General features: G+C 42.4%; 1 protein-coding gene across 1 annotated transcript in view; it reads left to right on the forward strand.

Annotated features, from left to right (window-relative positions):
• The first annotated feature begins 6036 nt into the window (after positions 1-6036).
• Positions 6037-18691, forward strand: part of PKIA (cAMP-dependent protein kinase inhibitor alpha) — a 92917-nt gene continuing 80262 nt past the window's right edge. Inside the window, exon 1 of the mRNA XM_082259153.1 lies at positions 6037-6200. The gene's annotated coding sequence lies outside the window, so the exon portion shown is untranslated. The remainder of the gene's footprint in view (positions 6201-18691) is intronic.

The following is an 18691-nucleotide window of genomic DNA, read 5'->3' on the forward strand; positions in this document are numbered from 1 at the left end:
CTCCCTTCCTCCCTTAAAATTCCCAACTGTTTTCATGTCTCCCTCCTCAAGCCTGCGGTCTTTAATCGTTTTTCCCCCAAGAATCTTCCTCCCACGCCTGTATCCGGTACCTCGGATATCTTCTCCGTTCAGGAGATATTGGCCTCTAAATTGGTCAGGGGGAGAAGATATTTTTTGGTGGACTGGGAGGGCTGCGGCCCTGAAGAGAGATCCTGGGAGCCAGAGGAGAATATCTTGGACTGTAACCTCATTCTCAGGTTTCTGGGTACCAAAAAGAGGGGGAGACCAAAGGGGGGGGGGTATTGTAACGCTGAGCGCTCCGGTCCCTGCTTCTGGACCGGAGCGCTCGTGGTGTTCGTTCCAGATCCACTCACTTGTGCCCGCTCCGGCTCTCTCCTCCGCTCCCCGCTCACGTGGTTCCCAGCGCGCGCGCCCCTGCACCATAGGGCGCGCGCACACCGGCTGTTTGAAATTTAAGGGGCCAATGCACCAGTAATGGTGCCTGGTCCAAACCTCCCTTCCTGTTTCCTGTGTCCTGTTTCCTGTTTCCTGTTTCTTATATAAGTGACCTGCCCCTTCCTGCCCTTGCCGGATCTTTGTTGCCTTGTTGCCTTAGTGAAAGCGTTATTTGTGTCATCCCTTGCCTGTTGCCGAACCCTTTGCTAACGACTACCGCCTCTTAACCTGTGCTGCCTGCCCTGACCTTTGCTACGTCTGACTACGCCTCTGCCTGTCCCTTTTGTACTACGCCTATATCAGCAGTCGGTGAGGTTAAGCCGCTACCAGAGGACATGACCTGGTAGTTACCGCCGCAGCAAGCCCATCCCGCCTTGCGGCGGGCTCTGGTGAAAACCAGTAACTACTTAGAACCGATCCTCCGGTACGGTCCACGCCAATCCCTCACTGACACAGCGGATCCACTCCCTGCACCTCTCCTGCTACCAGTCCGGACCCTGACAACCACCAGTATAAGGATTCCTATTTTAAGTGAGTTATTTTCATTTGAGTCCAGTGAAATTTGCAAACCACAGTCATATGGCTAAAAATAGAGTTACTAATACTCGTGTTAATGCTTTGTGAATTTAATCTAATTGTAAGCTCTCACAAGCAGGGTCCTCCTAACCCTCTTGTATTAGAATTGTAGTATAACTGTATTGTCTCTTTAAATTTTGTAAAGTGTGATGTCAGCACTCCACTGTCCTGGCTGCTATACCTCTGGGTTACATTGAATTCAACAGAAATGTGAGGAGTTGCTGTTAAAGTGGAGCTCAAGCTAAAACATTTTCTTTAGTTTTAGACCAGACTTTCTCAACCAGGGTTCCATGGAAAATTAGGGTTCCTCCAGAGGTTGCAAGGGGTTCCTTGAGCAATGAGCAATTTCTGCCTATCATGTGTGTTACCACTGACATCAATGCTTTTTGACCCTGTTCCCAATCCCAGAATATGCTTTAATTACATCATCCACCCTGGTAATGGGCTACAGAGATTATACTTACAGCTTAAAAGCGACCTTAAAGAATGCCATCAAAAGTATTGTTCGAAAGCCTTGGCACGATCCATATGGCAAGCACTTAAAACAGATGTGTCACCAGAACTAACAAACATATCACACTTCAACATTAGAAGATAAAAAGAAAAAAAGAGAAAAAAAATAAAGTATAAAATGTTATCGCTATTTTCTGGAATATAGATTTTTTTCCTATAGGAAGTATAGGAGTCCAGAGGGTGGTGATAAATCGGGAATACTCAGATTGGGCGGGTGTGGAAAGTGGGGTCCCCCAAGGATCTGTTCTGGGACCAATCCTGTTTAATTTATTCATAAACGATTTAGAGGATGGGATATCTAGTAAAATCTCAGTATTTGCAGATGATACTAAACTAAGCAGGCCAATATCTTCTATGCAGGATGTGGAAACCTTACAAGTAGACCTGAACAAAATAATGGGGTGGGCAACTACATGGCAGATGAGGTTTAATGTTGAAAAATGTAAAGTAATGCACTTGGGCATCAGAAACACAAAGACAATCTACTCACTAGGGGGGGGAACCTCTGGGTGAATCTAAGATGGAAAAGGATCTGGGGGTCCTAGTGGATAACAGGCTTGGCATTGGCATGCAATGCCAAGCCGCTGCAAGCAAAGCCAACAAAATACCGGCATGTATAAAAAAGGGGATTCACTCGAGAAATAAAGAGATTATTCTCCCACTCTACAAGACTCTGGTCCGGCCACATCTGGAGTATTCCATTCAGTTCCGGGCATCGGTCCTCAGGAAGGATGTGCTGGAACTGGAGAGAGTCCAGAGAAGGGCAACAAAAATAATTAGGGGAATGGAGGACAGCAGCTATGAGGAAAGGCTACAAGCACTGAACTTATTCTCTCTGGAGAAGAGACGCTTGAGAGGGGATACGATATCAATGTACAAATACTGTTCTGGGGATGACCCTAGCATAGATGCATTGTGCTAGCAAACTTTTCTGAGAAAAGAAATACAATAAGACACGTGGCCACTCACTAAAACTAGAGGAAAAACGGTTTAACCTTAAAATACTTAAGAGCTTCTTTACTGTCAGAGCAGTAAGGATGTGGAATTCGCTTCCACAAGCAGTCGTATCAGCAGGGAGCATCGATAGTTTCAAAAAACTATTAGATGGGCACCTTAAAGACCACAACATAAAGGGGTATACAATGTACGGTTAACAGCAAACACACATCATAGGTTGAACTGGATGGACTGATGTCTTTTTTCAACCTCACAAACTATGTAACTATTATTATACTCGTAAGATCTGTGAGCAATAAAACATCCAACAGTCCACAGAACCAGAGGCTCAGGAACCAAAGAGGTCTTGCCCCTAGTGTGGATACTATTTATAGTGTATTTGATTACTAGTACACTGCCCCTGTGGTCACAATCAGATCACAATCATTGAAAAATTACTCACATCTTTAAGTTTAGGGCATACTAACATGGTGGCCTATGGAAAAAAATATAAAAAATGACAGCCGCAACAAAAGGTTCCTACCAAGTATGTGTGAGATGCACTGCATCATTGTGCAAGCCCTATGTGCATGACATCACTGCACATGTGTGGTGCAGGCGCCCATTGGCACCCTAGTATGCAGAGAAGCCAGAAGCAACTGCCCAGAAGTGGGCGATTATTCAAAACTACAAAAAAACAAAACATGGGCAATCTGTCGCGGTGCAATAAATTACGTCCTGTGATTATACATTGCAGAGGTTGCACAGTCAAATACAAAAGGAATAAGAGACATAGTGGAGCCGAAGGGAAACATAGCAAATGAAAGAGGGGGGGGGGAGCAAATCATCAAAGAACTGACACGAAGTATGCCATTTCATATGCATAATTGCATTTTAATTTAACCCAAAAAATAAAATAAATTTTAAGGGATGGTTTGATTTTTTTAAGCAAAATATAGAAACAGTTTTATACATGTATTACATGTATAGCTACTCTTGACTTGACAAAGCTGTGAAATGTTACAATGCAACAAACTGTTATTCTTGGCCAATCTTCAAAAATCTTTCTGTTTTAATACACACATTTCAACTTCGTAGGAAAATTTTTTTTGATTTTCCTAACTTTATAATTCCATTCTAATACAACCGACAAAAAAATGTAAGCAATGGTTTAGATTTTTTATTTTTTTTTTTCAAAATACAGAAACAATTGGATTACAAGAAGTGAAGTGTTACAATGCAATAAAATATAATTGTAAGCCGATCTTCAAAAATATTTTTGTTATGTTACACACTGTATAACCTCTTAGGAAAAGTCTGTCTGCTTGCTTGTCCAACCTTTATGATTGCATTTTAATTCAACCTACAAAAAAAAAAATTGTAATTGTAATTGTAAGTAGTGGTTAATTTTATTTTTTATCAATATAAATACATTTTTGGATTGCAAACACTAAAGTGTTACAATGCAAAAAAATATATACCGTATTTTTAGCCGTATAAGATGCACCGGCGTATTAGACGCACCCAATTTTAAAGGAGGAAAATCTAGAAAAAAAAGATTCTGAACAGGCTGGGCACTAGTGAGTGTAGGGACCACAGTACCAAATAGGTACCCCTTTCATTGAAATTAGGGGGGAGAGTTGCTCTACAGAACCATGAGCTGGGAAGTGTGAGGTGACTAATCTATTAGAAGAGTTCAATCATGCAGAGACCACCAGAGGCAGAGAGACTTACCTAAGGTAACGGTTACAGGTAGAAGAAGAAGTGAAGAACACAGCCTGACACAGTGACATCCATCCCCGGCCCGCAGCTAGTTCTTCTCTTGACCGAGCGGTGAGCACAGGCGAACCAACCACGTTGTGAGTAGCGGCACAGCGAACCAATCAGGTGTGCAGGCACGCGTGATTGGTTAGCTGTGCAGCAGCTCACGGCGCCACCCACTGCTGCTGCTCACCACGCTCAGCTCAGACAGTCACAGTCACAGTCAGTCAGTCTGAGTCAGGAGAACTAGGCGCTGCAGGCGCCCACTCGTTCAACTTCAGGGCAGCTAATGTTATTTATGACTGAGCGTATATTTTCAGTGAGCGCGAGGCGCGAGCGGGGCCGGGGTGGCAACAGGGGTGGCAAGGACTCCCTCTGGGGTGGCAATTGCCACCCCAGCTAGCCCTCTGGCTCTGCCACTGGCAGGCGAAATGTGTATTTGTCGTATAAGATGCACCAACTTTCCCCCCCCCCCCCCCAGTTTTGGGGAAGAAAAAGTGCGTCTTATACGGCGAAAAATACGGTATATAATTTTAAGCCATTCTTCAAAAATCTTTTGATTATGGTATATACTTTACACCCTTTTAGGAAAAGTCTGTCTGCTTGCTTGTCCAACCTGTATGATTGCATTTTAATTCAACCTACAAACAAAAAAAAAAAGTGTAAGTGTAATTGTAAGCGATGGCATGATATGTTTTATCAATATAAATAAACTATTGGATCACAAGCAGTGAAGTGTTACAATGCAATAAAATATAATTCTAAGCTAATCTTCAAAAATCTTTTGGTTATGGTATTAACTTTATAACCTCTTATGAAAAGTCTGTTACAATGCAGTAAAATATACGGTAATTGCATGCCGATCTTCAAGATTATATCTGCTATGTTACACACTTTATAACCTCTCAGGAAAAGTATATCTGAATGTCTGTCCAACCTGTGTGATTGCATTTTAATTCAACCTACAAAAAAAAAAAAAAATAATTGTAAGCAATGGTTTAATTTGTTTTATCAATATATTGTAAATAAACTATTGGATTACAAGCAGTGAAGTGTTACAATGCAATAAAATATAATTGTAAGCCAATCTTCAAAAATCTTTTGGTTATGGTATTAACTTTATAACCTCTTAGGCACAGTCTGTTACATTGCAATAAAATATAATTGCAAGCCAATCTTCAAAAATATATCTGCTATGTTACACGCTTTATAACCTCTCTGGAAAGTATATCTGCTTGCTGTCCAGCCTGTATGATTGCATTTTAATTCAACCTACAAAAAAAAATTGAATTGTAAGCAAGGATTTAATTTGTTTTATCAATATATTGTAAATAAACTATTGGATTACAAGCAGTGACAATGCAATAAAATATAATTGTAAGCCAATCTTCAAAAATATGGTATGGTATGGTATGGTATGGTATGGTATGGTATGGAATGGTATGGTATGCATTTTAAAACCTCTTAGGAAAAGTCTGTCTGATTGTCTGTCAAACTTGTATGCTTGTATTTTAATTCCAGCAAAAAAAAATATATATATATAAGAGATAGTTTTTTTTTTTTTTTTATTTAATCAAAATATAGAAGCAATTGGTTTACTATATGTGTGGCAACTCTTTTTTTTTTTTTTTTTTTTTTTTTAGAGCAGCTAAATGCAGAAAATAATATTAGTTCACTATTCTCACTTATGAATGCCCCAAATTTGCTGCTTGTCTCTACCTCCTACAAATAAAGCTTCTTGAAAAAGGAAAAAAAGGCCACTAGGCAGGCGTGACAAAAGCCTCCAAAAAAAAAAAAAAGAGAGAAGCAGCAGCTGCTGTCTGGATGAGGAACACTGACATTGTCTGCCTGCAATTCTAACAGTCTACAATCAACCAATCCCAGGAGCCACACAATCACAGAGCCGGAATCAGCAAATCCAACAGGGATACAATTTCTGCATTAGACGACCCTTTAAGGTAAGATTTTATTTCTATTTGTGATGTTGAAATCAGTTGTGATTTGTGCTTGTGTCATCTGTGTTAATGTGACAATGCATGCTGGTGTCTCTATAGATAGATGCATTGTGCTATAACTGACATTTAAATCCAACCCCGGGCTCATTCTATTAAAAACAAAAGGCTGCACTCCTGTGAAGACTTCCTATTACATTGCATTAATAATTAAACATGTTATGTAAGCAATGCACAACATATGTCCTGGCTATAAATCCATAATTATCCAGCTCACGGGGAGAGACTACTATTCCCATTAGATAATAGTGAGGGTGGCACGTTGTACATATCAGAACTCTCTTGGTTACATTTCAGTGATTAATTGCAACCAGGCGGCTTCACGCTAGGCTAAAAATCTCAAGTCCTCCTGGTGGATCATTAATTATTAAAATTGTGCAATGGCCTCTTTTGCAGCATGTGTACAGAGGAAAAAAAAAATCCAGCTAGCCATTGGTTCATAGGACGGGTACCATGTAGGCCATGCACTGTTGCCAGGCAACAGCATCTGCCTGATCTTAAATTACAGATGCCTAAGAAATGAACATGCACACAGCAAAGGGAGCGGAATGGTGCACTGGAAATAAAAGAGATGCTGCAGTTCTTCCTAAAAGTCTAGGTTGTATTGAAAATTTAGGTTTTTTTTCAGGTGATTTATTTTCCTGACATTAATTAACTCCTTGGCCCCGATCAGAGATGCTGGAAGGGAGGCAGTAACTGCACAGACACTGAAGTGTGCGGTCTGCCGAGCGAATGATAGATGAAATGCTTAAGGCAGGTTCTCTGACTTATAGAAAGCTCTTCAGATCTGTTGCCTGACTTTTTAAAGGGCACTGTAACGTGTTATTTGGTAGCATTTACAGCTATTTTTAAACCAAAAATGTAATATATTGCAGCTTACCACTCATTCGATATGGTGGCTGCATTCATTTTCTTTTCTTAGGGTTTATTCCCTCTGTTTTCACCTGGTGATCTGAGCAGTAACACACCTTCTGTATTAGAGTTCCTCCACTCTGGATGAATGACCAACAGAGACATCTTTGGACAGTAGCATTGCTGGGGGGAGTGGTAGATGTACTAGCAGATTTACATACACTAACAACTTGAAGCTAAACTCCAGCTCACACTTTATGCGCAGTTACAACAAACTGTTTTTTTCTTTTAGGTTAAAGGTTTATATAAATGAATAAAAGCTGACGGTTAGCAAAAGCAATAGCATCCCTATCAGTGTCAAATGGTTTGTCTCAAGCCTCTAAAGCCCCGTACACACGTACTGATCGTCGGCCGAACAATCGGCCGTCTTTTGTCCAGGGCTGTCGTGTCTGTTGAAAACTGCAAAAGACTGCACACGAATTTTGTCGGCCAACAACAGCCGACTGCAGAAGTGATGTCATGTGATGGTTAACTTTCCGTGTGTTTTTTCTTTTCTGAGCATGCCCAGTCTTGCTAATCTGCTGTCTGTCGGCCGAAATCTGTACTGACTGGCGAACAATCGGCCGTCATGGTGACGACAGATTCTGTTCGGCCGAAAATGCGCTGTCGGCTGTCGGAAGCATCATACTAACAAGCTTACAATCGGCCGATCGGTCGGCAGGCCGAATATTTACGGCCGACAATCGGTACATGTGTACGGGGCTTTACTGTTACCTCTGTAGGACAGCTTGTTCTGTTGAAAATCACTGGTCAGCTCATCAAGTGAAAATTAAGGAAAAAAAAGCCTAAAAAAGAAAACCAATGCAGCAAACATATCAAAGAATTTATAAGCTGCATTATAATAAAAGTTTGCTTTTGCGTTTAATACTGCTTTAAGTTGCAAGGATAATAATCAAAAAGTTGCAGCTAAAAACGGTAATAAATTGAATTTGTACTGAAAACAATTGTGAAATATAACACTGACAGCTTCTGGAAAAAGTCAATCAATTCATAGAAATGTAAAATATTGTGTCCCCTGCCTCTAATAGTCACTGTCAGCTATCTGAGTATACATTGAAATTCCTGTTTCTGGTTGTGGGTGTTCTCCTCCCTTGGCTTTTCATTACCAAACCACAAAAAGTTCAGATCTTTTATTGCATGTGTTCAAATTAAACTATTGTAAGTATTCAGCTATGTCTTGATATAAGCTTCCTGCAATTCCCTGCACAGCAACACTCAGGGAATGAGAGGGCAGGCCAATCTAGGAGCCAATCTAGCTGTGTTTTAGTGCATATGTGTTGACAGTGAATATGCTGAGAGGTGAAGGCAGCATTTCATTTAGAAGGCCAGGATTGCTCCTTGACTATGCTCTGCATCTGCTGTTGAGAATGTGGTGCTCTCTATGCTGAGTTCATTGAAAACTCACAAATTTATTTTTAAATGAATGAAGTATTCAGATGCATCTTGATATAAGCTTTCTGTAATCCCCTGTACAGCAGCACTCAGAAAGGACAGGGAAAAATTAGGAACCAAGCAGACCATGTTGCAGTGTATATGTGTTGACAGTGAAAATGCTGACAGGGGAAGGCAGCCAGGGCCGCTGATAGGGGGGGACCACCAGCCCTCTTGTAGGGGGCCCGAGCACACAGGGGGGCCCACACAGAGAGGGGGATTAGTGATGGACAACAAATACAGAAATCTTCCTCCAGCACCTGAATCTGATCTGTCCCTCTCCCTGCTATCAGCTTTTATCTGTTGAGAAAGAGACAGTTGTCCCTCACTAATCCCCCTCCCTTGTGTGGGCCCCCCCCTCCCAGCACTTATCTCTGCTCAGGAGTTTATTTGTAAATTGTAACTTTGTTTCTCTCTCTCTGTCTCTGATCACTGAGCTCCAACTGCCCAGCCTGAATATTTTTCTCATCTCATCTTCTTTTTTATTTAACGTAGTTTTTTTTTTAGATTTAGCAGGAATTATACGAGTTATGTTATATTTGTGTCTGCTAATAGTGATTTTGTTGTAATTCTAGCTAAATATATCTTTAATATTTTTTTGGGGGGGGGGGGGCCCTGCCAGGTAGTCTGTACGGGGCCCCGCGATTTCTAACAGCAGCCCTGAAGGCAGCAGTTAAATCCCGTTGTCCAATCAGAAGGCCAGGGTAGGTGACTATGCTGTGCTTCTGCTGTTGAGACTGAAGATCTGTCTACACTCTTGGAAGTGTTCAATGAAAAATGATTAAATGTATTTTTAAATGAAAATGTAAGTATTCAGATCTGTCTTGACATAAGCTTTCTGCAATACAGCAACATTTAGAGAGGGCAGGGAAGCACTGGGAACCAATCAGGTTGTGTTGCAGTCCATAGGTGCTGGTAGTGGAAATGCTGACAGGTGAAGGCAGCAGATAAAGCCCATTGTCCATACAGAAGGCCAGGGTTGGCACTTGGCTATGCTATGCTTCTACTGTTAAGACTGAGGATCTGCCTATGCTTTCTGGGAGGGGGCTGTGGGTCGTAAATCTAACTGCATGGAATTACAAATCATTTTGTAGATAATACCACTTTCATGTAATACTTGTAAAAAAATGGGAAGTGTAAGCTGTGCTTAAAGCGGAGCTCCCCCCAAAAGGGGAAGCTCTGCTTGTTGTCTTCCCCCCCCCTCCGGTGTCACATATGGCACCTTTTGTGGGGGGGCAGGTACCTGTTTTTGACAGGTACCCACTCCCACTTCCGGGTGATCTCGCTGCGGCGAGGTCCCCCAGAAGTTCAGCCCCTCTCCTCCTTCCCCCACTGCCGGGCCATTCACAAAGTGCAGTTTGGTTCCTGCATGCACAGTAGGGAACAGGCTGTGAAGCCACAAGGCTTCACTGCTGGTTTCCCTTACAAGGAAAATCGGCTGGGGTGCAGACATCTCGGGATCCCCAGACAGATAGGTGTCTTAATACTAAAAGTCAGCAGCTTCAGTATTTGTAGCTGCTAACTTTTAATTTTTTGGTGGGGGGCTGGAGCTCCTCTTTAAGTGGGAATGATATTGCTGATAAAGTAGAACTATAGGAAAAACTTTTTTTTTCTTTTTAATAGAGTAAGAGAGAGTTATAACCCTGCCAGATCTTTTTCCACCATCTGTGTCCCATTGGGGGGGGGGGGGTTTCCCTTCACTTCCTGTCCCACAGCCAAACCGGAAATAAAAGAAAATCCCTGCAAATTAGAGCAATTCCTTGGGGGCCCCCAGGTCACCAGAACTAATGTCTCCATTGGAATATTTCCCCTCTATTACATTTCCAGGGTACAACCCAAAATTTGGAATTTTATCTTACTTTCACTTTGAAAGATAATGGTAAACAGGACAAATAGAGAGGTTGAATGTCCTTAAAAGGGACACAGACAACAATAAAAACTGACAGGTGGTCTAATGCCTATCCACTCTATCCAAAGCTTAAAGAAAAGTTTTGCCTTTACAGTGCCTTGAAAAAGTATTCACACCCCTCGAAATGTTCCACATTTTGTCATATTACAACCAAAAACGTAAATGTATTTTATTGGGATTTTACGTAATAGACTAACATAAAGGGGCACATAATTGTAAAGTGGAAGGAAAATGATAAATGGTTTTCAAAAGTTTTACAAATAAATATCTGGAAAGTGTGGCGTGCACATTGTATTCAGCCCCCTGAAGTCAATACTTTGTAGAACCACCTTTCGCTGCAAACACAGCTGCAATAATTTTTGGGTATGTCTTTACCAGATTTGCACATCTAGAGAGTGAGACTTTTGCCCATTCTTTGCAAAATAGCTCAAGCTCTGTCAGATTGGAGAGTGTCTGTAAACAGCAATTTTCAGGTCTTGCCACAGATTCTCATTTGGATTTAGGTCTGGACTTTGACTGGGCCATTCTAACACATGAATTTCCTTTAATCTAAACCATTCGAATGTAGCTCTGGCTGCATGTTTAGGGTCGTTGTCCTGCTGGAAGGTGAACCTTTGCTCCAGTCTCAAGTCTTTTGCAGACTCTCACAGGTTTTCTTCTAAGATTGCCCAGTATTTGGCTCCATCCATCTTCTGATCAACTCTGACCAGCTTTCCTGTCCCTGCTGAAGAAAAGCATCCCCACAGCATGATGCTGCCACCACCATGTTTCATGGTGGGGATGGTGTGTTTAGGGTGATGTTTAGTGTTTTGCTTTTAGGCCAAAAAGTTCAATTTATGTCTCATCTGACCAGAGCACCTTCTTCCACATGTTTGCTGTGTCCCCAACAGGGCTTCTCGCAAACTGCAAACAGGGTTTCTAATGGCTTTCTTTCAACAATGGCTTTTTCTTGCCACTTTTCCAAAAAGACCAGATTTGTGGAGTGCACGACTAATAGTTGTCCTGTGGACAGATTCTCCCGCCTGAGCTGTGGATCTCTGCAGTAACTCAAGAGTTACCATGGGCCTCCTGGCTGCTTCTCTGAATAATGCTCTCCTTGCCTGGCTTGTAAGTTTAGGTGAATGGCCAAGTCTTGGTAGATTTGCAGTTGTGCCCATATCTTTCCGTTTTCGGATGATGGATTGAACAGTGCTCCATGAGATGTTCAAAGCTTGGGATATTTTTTATACGCTAACCCTGCTTTAAACTTCTCCACAACTTTATCCCTGACCAGTCTGGTGTGTTCCTTTTGGCTTTCATGATGCTGTTTGTTAACTAAGGTTCTCTAACAAACTTCTGAGGGCTTCACGGAACAGCTGTATATATATACTGAGATTAAATTACACACAGGTGCACTCTATTTACTAATTAGGTGACTTCTGAAGGCAATTGGTTCCACTAGATTTTAGTTATGGGTATTAAAGTAAAGGGGGACTAAATACAAATGCATGCCACACTTTTCAGATATTTATTTGTAAAACATTTTGAAAACCATTCATCATTTTTCTTCCACTTTACAATTATGTGCCAATTTGTGTTGGTCTATCACATAAAATCCCAATAAAAAAACATTTATGTTTTTGGGTGTAACATGACAAAATGTAAAAAATTTCAAGGGATATGAACACTTTTTCAAGGCACTGTAGTTATATTTTAACCTCCCTGGTGGTATTCCCGAGTGTGGCTCGGGGTTAACTTTCAGTACCAAAAGCGGTAACCCCGAGCCACACTCGGGATTACCCCAGAAGCACACTCACCTCCCCTGCGATCCCCCAACATCCTCCCCCACAGTCCTCTCGCTGTCCCCACATTCTCTGCCTGCTCTGTGCTCGGCAGATGCCGGCACTTGCCTTCCAGTTCCCTTCTCTGCAAGCGTTGCGACACAGGGGGTGGAAACGGCGGAAAATTCAAAAATGTAAATACACTAAATGACATGATACAAAGCTGTGATCCTAACGGATTACACTGTATCATGCCATTTCACCACAGGATTGCACATGGGGACTTTTCCAGTGCCCTGCCTGTGCTTTTCCAATGCTTTGTGCCTGGAAAATAGAGAACGACCCTGGTGTCGGCATCGGCTGGGAGGGCAGCGGGAGGATGGCTGGAGGACGGCGGGGGAGGACGGCGGGGGATCGCAGGGGTAGGTGAGTTTTAAAATATAAAACAACAGATTTCCATGCAAAACAATGTACCACTTTTAGCACAAAAATCCTGACATAATCAGACCGCCAGGGAGGTTAAGAGGAAAGAGCTAAACATATTATGTGAAATAAACATAATCATACAAAAAATGTTGTGCTAACTCCCAAACTTGAAAAATGCAGAAAATAATAGGAAAGTCTGTAATAAAGATATCAGAGTCCACAAGTGAAATAAAATTGTAATTGAGTCCCAAAAATAAAAAATGTGCAACAGGTGTATGCAGCAGAAAAAGTAGTGATCACATCTACTTTAAAAAAGAAATCCAAAAGGTTGTGTAAATTCCTCAACCAGGTAACCCCTTATAGGCTTTCCAGATCGATATGACCCTCTTGTTAGAGAAAGGTCAAAGCACGCTTAGAACATCAGACATCATACGGGTCTCCTTTTTCAATGTAGTAAAACGTGCCAAAACCATCTCAGGGGACATTTAACTTAACTCCTTAATCACATATGCATTCAGGTATTTGATAAATCAAAAACAAAGCAAGAAGCTCCTCATAGTAAAAACACTCACATTTATGAATATAAACAAACTCCAAGGTACTGTAACAGCAAAATGGCCTCCCGCAAATTTGCAGTTCGCGTGATGACATCACAGCAGGTTCCGCCCATGTCATGTTTGGGAGTTAGTGCAACATTTGTTATAATATATAATACATGAACATTTATTATATACAGATATACTGTATTTGTTTCAACGGTGTATTGGTGCTCAGTCTTTTAATCTGCACATAAAATACCAGACTAAATACATTGTACCTATAATAGTGTTACAACATATTTACGAATGAAGCCTGCAAACATTGTTGGTTTCATTTATACATAAGTTGCTTTCTGTTCTTTTGCAGCAGAGAGCAAGACCTAGCTGTCAAACTGATTGCCAGTCCAGCAGACACAATGTTCGCAGCGGGGAAGGAAGAACATGGAGTGTGAAAAAAGTACTAGGTACATGAATGTCATATTTTAGGGTGTACATCATACCTCTAAAGTCTACATTAGGTAAATTAGAGCACATTAGGTACTACAGTGGCACAGCTCACACTGAACTGCCAGAAGATAAAAGTTTAAAACAAGTGCTGCATGTTACAGTTTAAAGTAGTATTAAACCCAAAACCAAAAAAGTAATTAGCAATCCTTAGATGCTACATTCGTTTTCTTTTTTAGGATTCTTTTCCTCTGTTTTCACCTGGTGATCTGGCCAGTAACACACCTCCTGTATTAGAGTGTCTTTGTCTTTTCTCTTAGAGTCTCTACACTCTGGGTGAAGGAGCAACAGAGACACCTTTAGACAGTAGCATTGTCTATCTTGGAGGGGGGGGGGGGGTATTAGACACGCTAACCGATTTAGATACACTAACATATTGAAGCAAAACTCAAGCTCAAAGCTGACTATAGTAAGTGCCCCTGTCAATTGTTAAAGGTTTATCTCAGCCCTCTCACTGTTATATCTGCAGGACAGCTTGTTCTGTTTAAAAACAACAGACTTACTGGTTTGATCACTGGGTGAAAATAATAGAAAGAAATTCTAATAAAAGAATACTAATGCAGCCATCATACCTAAGAACTAATGAGCTGCAATATAACAAATGTGTTGTTTAGGTAACAAAGCATGGGAAAAGCTAAGTATTACCCCCCAGTCAGTCTCAGTGCTCTAAGAAGTGAAAAAGTATGAGCTGTGTTAGTTACAACCTTGTTTTTTAAACATTTTGCCAAAAAGTAAAGAAATTTACATTGTCATTCAACTTTTAACTATAGCATTATATATTTTCATAAATGTAAAGTGTACTTCAACACCTACTGTACAGGCAGTCTACCCATTTGTTTGCCTTCAGTGTGGAACACTTATTTTATTCCCTCTCACATAGATTTTCTTTGGCACAGGCAATGTAACAGCATTAAGAGATCTGACCCTGTGACATAATATAATGTGAGCCATCTGTCCCTTCATTACAGGCTGATGTAGGGAATGTACTCGGTAAGCCTCTGTGATGTAAATCCACTATTTCAATCAGTATTGTTTTCCCTTTTGTTACCTTTGTAAGGTCCACCAAAACGCTTTACAGAAAGTGTATCTAAAGCCAGAATTAGTTTTAAATTAGAGTGGGCGATGGCTTAATTACTTATCGGAAGCCTATATGATGTGAAGACCCTTCATATCCACCTACCACAGTACCCCAATGTGTATCCCCTATTATTTATTCACCATTACACCACCATCTCCTCCTATGTGATGCCCTCAACAAATTCATCCAGCAATCTCAGCCCCATGATTTCCCTAGGGATCAGTGTACAGCAATGGTCCACATTACATTGGTGGCCAGTGTAGAGCCCTCTTTTACATTGGTGGTCAGTTTTAAACACCTGTTAGATTAGTAGTGTGAGTGTAAATGTCCTCATTATATTGGTATTGAGTGTAAATGCCCCATTATATTGGTATTGAGTGTAAATGTCCTCATTATATTGGTATTGAGTGTAATTGCCTTCCTGTATTGAGTATTAGTAGGTAATGGGTTATCTTGGCAATTCATCTCCTTTAGGTAGTTGGTTTCCATAGGAGACTTTACTGGTTTGGCGTCTTCCATTCCAAATGTTTCAATTATTTCTTGTATTTTGTGTCTTTGGTTCAGAAGAAAGCTGCCATCTTCCTCTCTCTCAATCTGGATGCCGAGGTAATTCTTTATGTTGCCAAGATCTTTGGTGTTGAAGTTCTGATTTCGTTTTTCTAGGATTTCTGCTTCATCCTCTTCTTGCTCAAAGCAAATCAGGATATCATCCACATAAATAAGCATATAGACCCATCTGTCTGCCAATTTCTTTGTGTATAAGCAGGGGTCTGCTTTACTCCTCAGAAAGTTTTGATGTGTAAGCACTTCATTTATTTTTATATTCCACGCTCTGGCTGCTTGCTTTAGACCATATATACTCCTGCAAACTTTGCATACTAGGTCTGGCCTTTGTTCATCTTTGAACCCTGGTGGCTGTTCCATGTAAATTTCTTCTGTTAGCTCGCCATGTAGAAACGCAGTTTTCACATCAAAATGTTTCACTTGCATTTTCCTTGTGACGGCTATTGTCAGTAAAGTCCATATTGTAGTGTGCTTGACTACTGGTGCTAATGTCTCGTCATAGTCCTCTCCGTATTTTTGAGAATAGCCCTTGGCTACTAGCCTTGCTTTGTATCGTTCAATTGTGCCATCTGCATTGTATTTCACTTTAAAAGTCCATTTACAGCCTATGGCTTTCCTTCCGGGTGGTAGTTCTGTAAGTGTCCATGTTTTAGTGTCATGCATGGATTTTATCTCTTCATCAGCAGCCTTTATCCATTTACTTGCTTCTTGTTCTGAAAGCTGAGATATGTCTTCCCAGGTTGCAGGTTCGTTGATACTGGCAGTACTTGCTTTGTATGAGAGACGTACAGGTGGTTTACCTTTGTTTTCTCTTGTTGAACGTCTCGGTTTTGTGTCTGAGCCTTCTTGTGTCTGCTCTTCAGTACTGGTAGAGTCTGCACTCACTTCAACTGTCTGTTCTAAAGTTACAGAGATAGGCTGGTAAATGTCAGTTTTATCTTCTATTCTTGCTTCTACTGTTGTCATTACATTTTCTCTGAAATCTTCAACAAAAGTTATGCTGTTGCTAACGGTAACCTTGTCTGTTTTGGGATTAAGGATTCTGTAACCTTTGACATTGTCACTATATCCATGAAGATACCTTCAAATGCTCTGTTTTGGAGTTTGGTGCGTTTTTCTTCAGGTATGTAGATGAATGCTTTGCATCCAAATGCTCTTAGGTGATTTACATTTGGCTTCTCATTGTGCCAAAGTTCATATGGAGTTTTCTCTATTGTTCTGGAAAGAAGTCTGTTCTGCAAATATGTAGCTGTCATAGCTAGGGTTGAGCGGACACCTAGATGTCCGTGTTCGACGGGTTCGGCCGAACTTTAAAAAAAAGTCCGGGTCCGTGTCCCGGACTTTTACCGAACTTTTCCCGGACACCGAACCCCATTGAAGTCAATGGGGACCCGAACTTTAAGGCACTAAAATGGCTCTAAAACACCAAAGGAAAGGGCTAGAGTGCTGCAAATGGCAGCAAAACGTAATTAAGAGCATGGCAAGTGCTCTGCAAACAAATGTGGATAGGGAAATAACTTAAAACAACAAAAAAAAACAGAAAAATAAAACAATGTTCTTCTTCATCTCTGAAGGACGAGGCCCATATGGAGTAGGAGGGAGGTTGAGGTGGTGGTGGATGTGGCGGTGACATAGGCGTGCGCACAAGGTGTGCTGGGTGTGCCTGGGCACACCCTAATCACCTAGGGCACATAGCATTGCCAGTGAGGAGATGGGAAAGATATCCCTGGGACCTGCTCTGCTCTATTTCTCCTTGCCTACAGGTACATGGCCCCGATACATTACTCTCCCTGCTGGCAAACACATGCATGTGTATTTCAACTTTGGGGTGCACACCTTAATGCAATAGGCTGCGCACACCTATGGGCGGTGTAGGTGGAAGCGGCGGTGGAGGAGGACCAGGGCCGGATTAACAGCATCATGGGCTTGGTGCTGAGGATTTTGAAGGGCCTTAAGGGCCGTGCCTTGCCATGCACCCAGAGGAGGAAGGGTGCAGCCATGCATGCCTAATTCAACATGGGATGCTGTCTCTGAAGCCCATAAACACATCCATGCATCGCCAACTGTCCCTCCTTGTCCGGCCTTCACGCTGTGTGGGGAGGTTCTGAGGGTGCTGCCTGGGGAAGCGAGCATAGAAGCCAGACTTCTGTGTTTACAAGTGACAGAAGAGCGGTAACAGTGAATATGGCCAACCCGGGGCCTATATAAAAGGTAGGGGCCTGGAGCTGCAGCTCCAATAGCCCCTACATTAATCTGGCCCTGAGGAGGAGGACGAGGTAGCCAACACTGCTTCTTTTCAAAAATTTTAAATGAGGGTACACCCCAAAAGAGTGAGAAAGAGCAAAAATGGAACAATGGGTGGGTAAGGTCGGTATCCATTGCTATTCTGCATAAGGTACGGAAAAGTCCCGTGGGATCCATGCCTGGTTCATTTTAATGAACGTGAGCTTGTCCACATTGTCTCTGGACAGGCGGCTGCGCTTGTCTGTTATAACGCCCCCAGCCGTGCTAAATACCCGTTCAGATAATACACTGGCTGCAGGGCACGCCAGCACCTCCAAGGCGTAAAGGGCAAGCTCAGGCCATGTGCCCAATTTGGAGACCCAGAAGTTGAAGGGGGCAGACCCGTCATTCACTACATGTAGGCGTGTGCACACATACTGCTCCACCATGTTGGTAAAATGCTGCCTCCTGCTAAGACGTTCCATCTGAGCTGCTGGTGCTGCTGTTTGTTGTGGCGTGCTGACAAAGCTTTTCCACATTTCGGCCATGCTAACCCTGCCTTCTGAGGTGCTGGCGGTGCCCTGGTTGCGTTGGCGACCTCCTCCTCATCCTCCTCTGCCTTGTGCTTCCACTGTGGCCCCGCTGTCAGATGGGAATGCCAGCAGCATGGCGTCTACCAGCGTGCGCTTGTACTCGCGCATCTTGCGATCGCGCTCCAGTGAGTGAATTAAGGACGGTACGTTGTCCTTGTAACGGGGATCCAGCAGCGTGGCCACCCAGTAATCAGCACAAGTTAGAATGTGGGCAACTCGGCGGTCGTTGTGGAGACACTGCAGCATGTAATCGCTCATGTGTGCCAGGCTGCCCAGAGGCAACGAAAGGCTGTCCTCTGTGGGAGGTGTATCGTCCGTGTCCTCTGTATCCCCCCAGCCACGCACCAGTGATGGCCATGAGCTGGCCTGGGTGCCACCCTGCTGTGAACATGGTTCCATCTCCTCCTCCAGCTCCTCCTCCTCCTCATCCTCCTCATCCTCCAGAACTGTGCCCCTGCTGGACAATTGCGTCCCTGGCGTTTGCGTGTGCAGGAACCC

The sequence above is a fragment of the Pelophylax lessonae genome (genome assembly GCF_965119305.1).
Source record: "Pelophylax lessonae genome assembly, chromosome: 5".
NCBI classification, from domain to species: domain Eukaryota; kingdom Metazoa; phylum Chordata; class Amphibia; order Anura; family Ranidae; genus Pelophylax; species Pelophylax lessonae.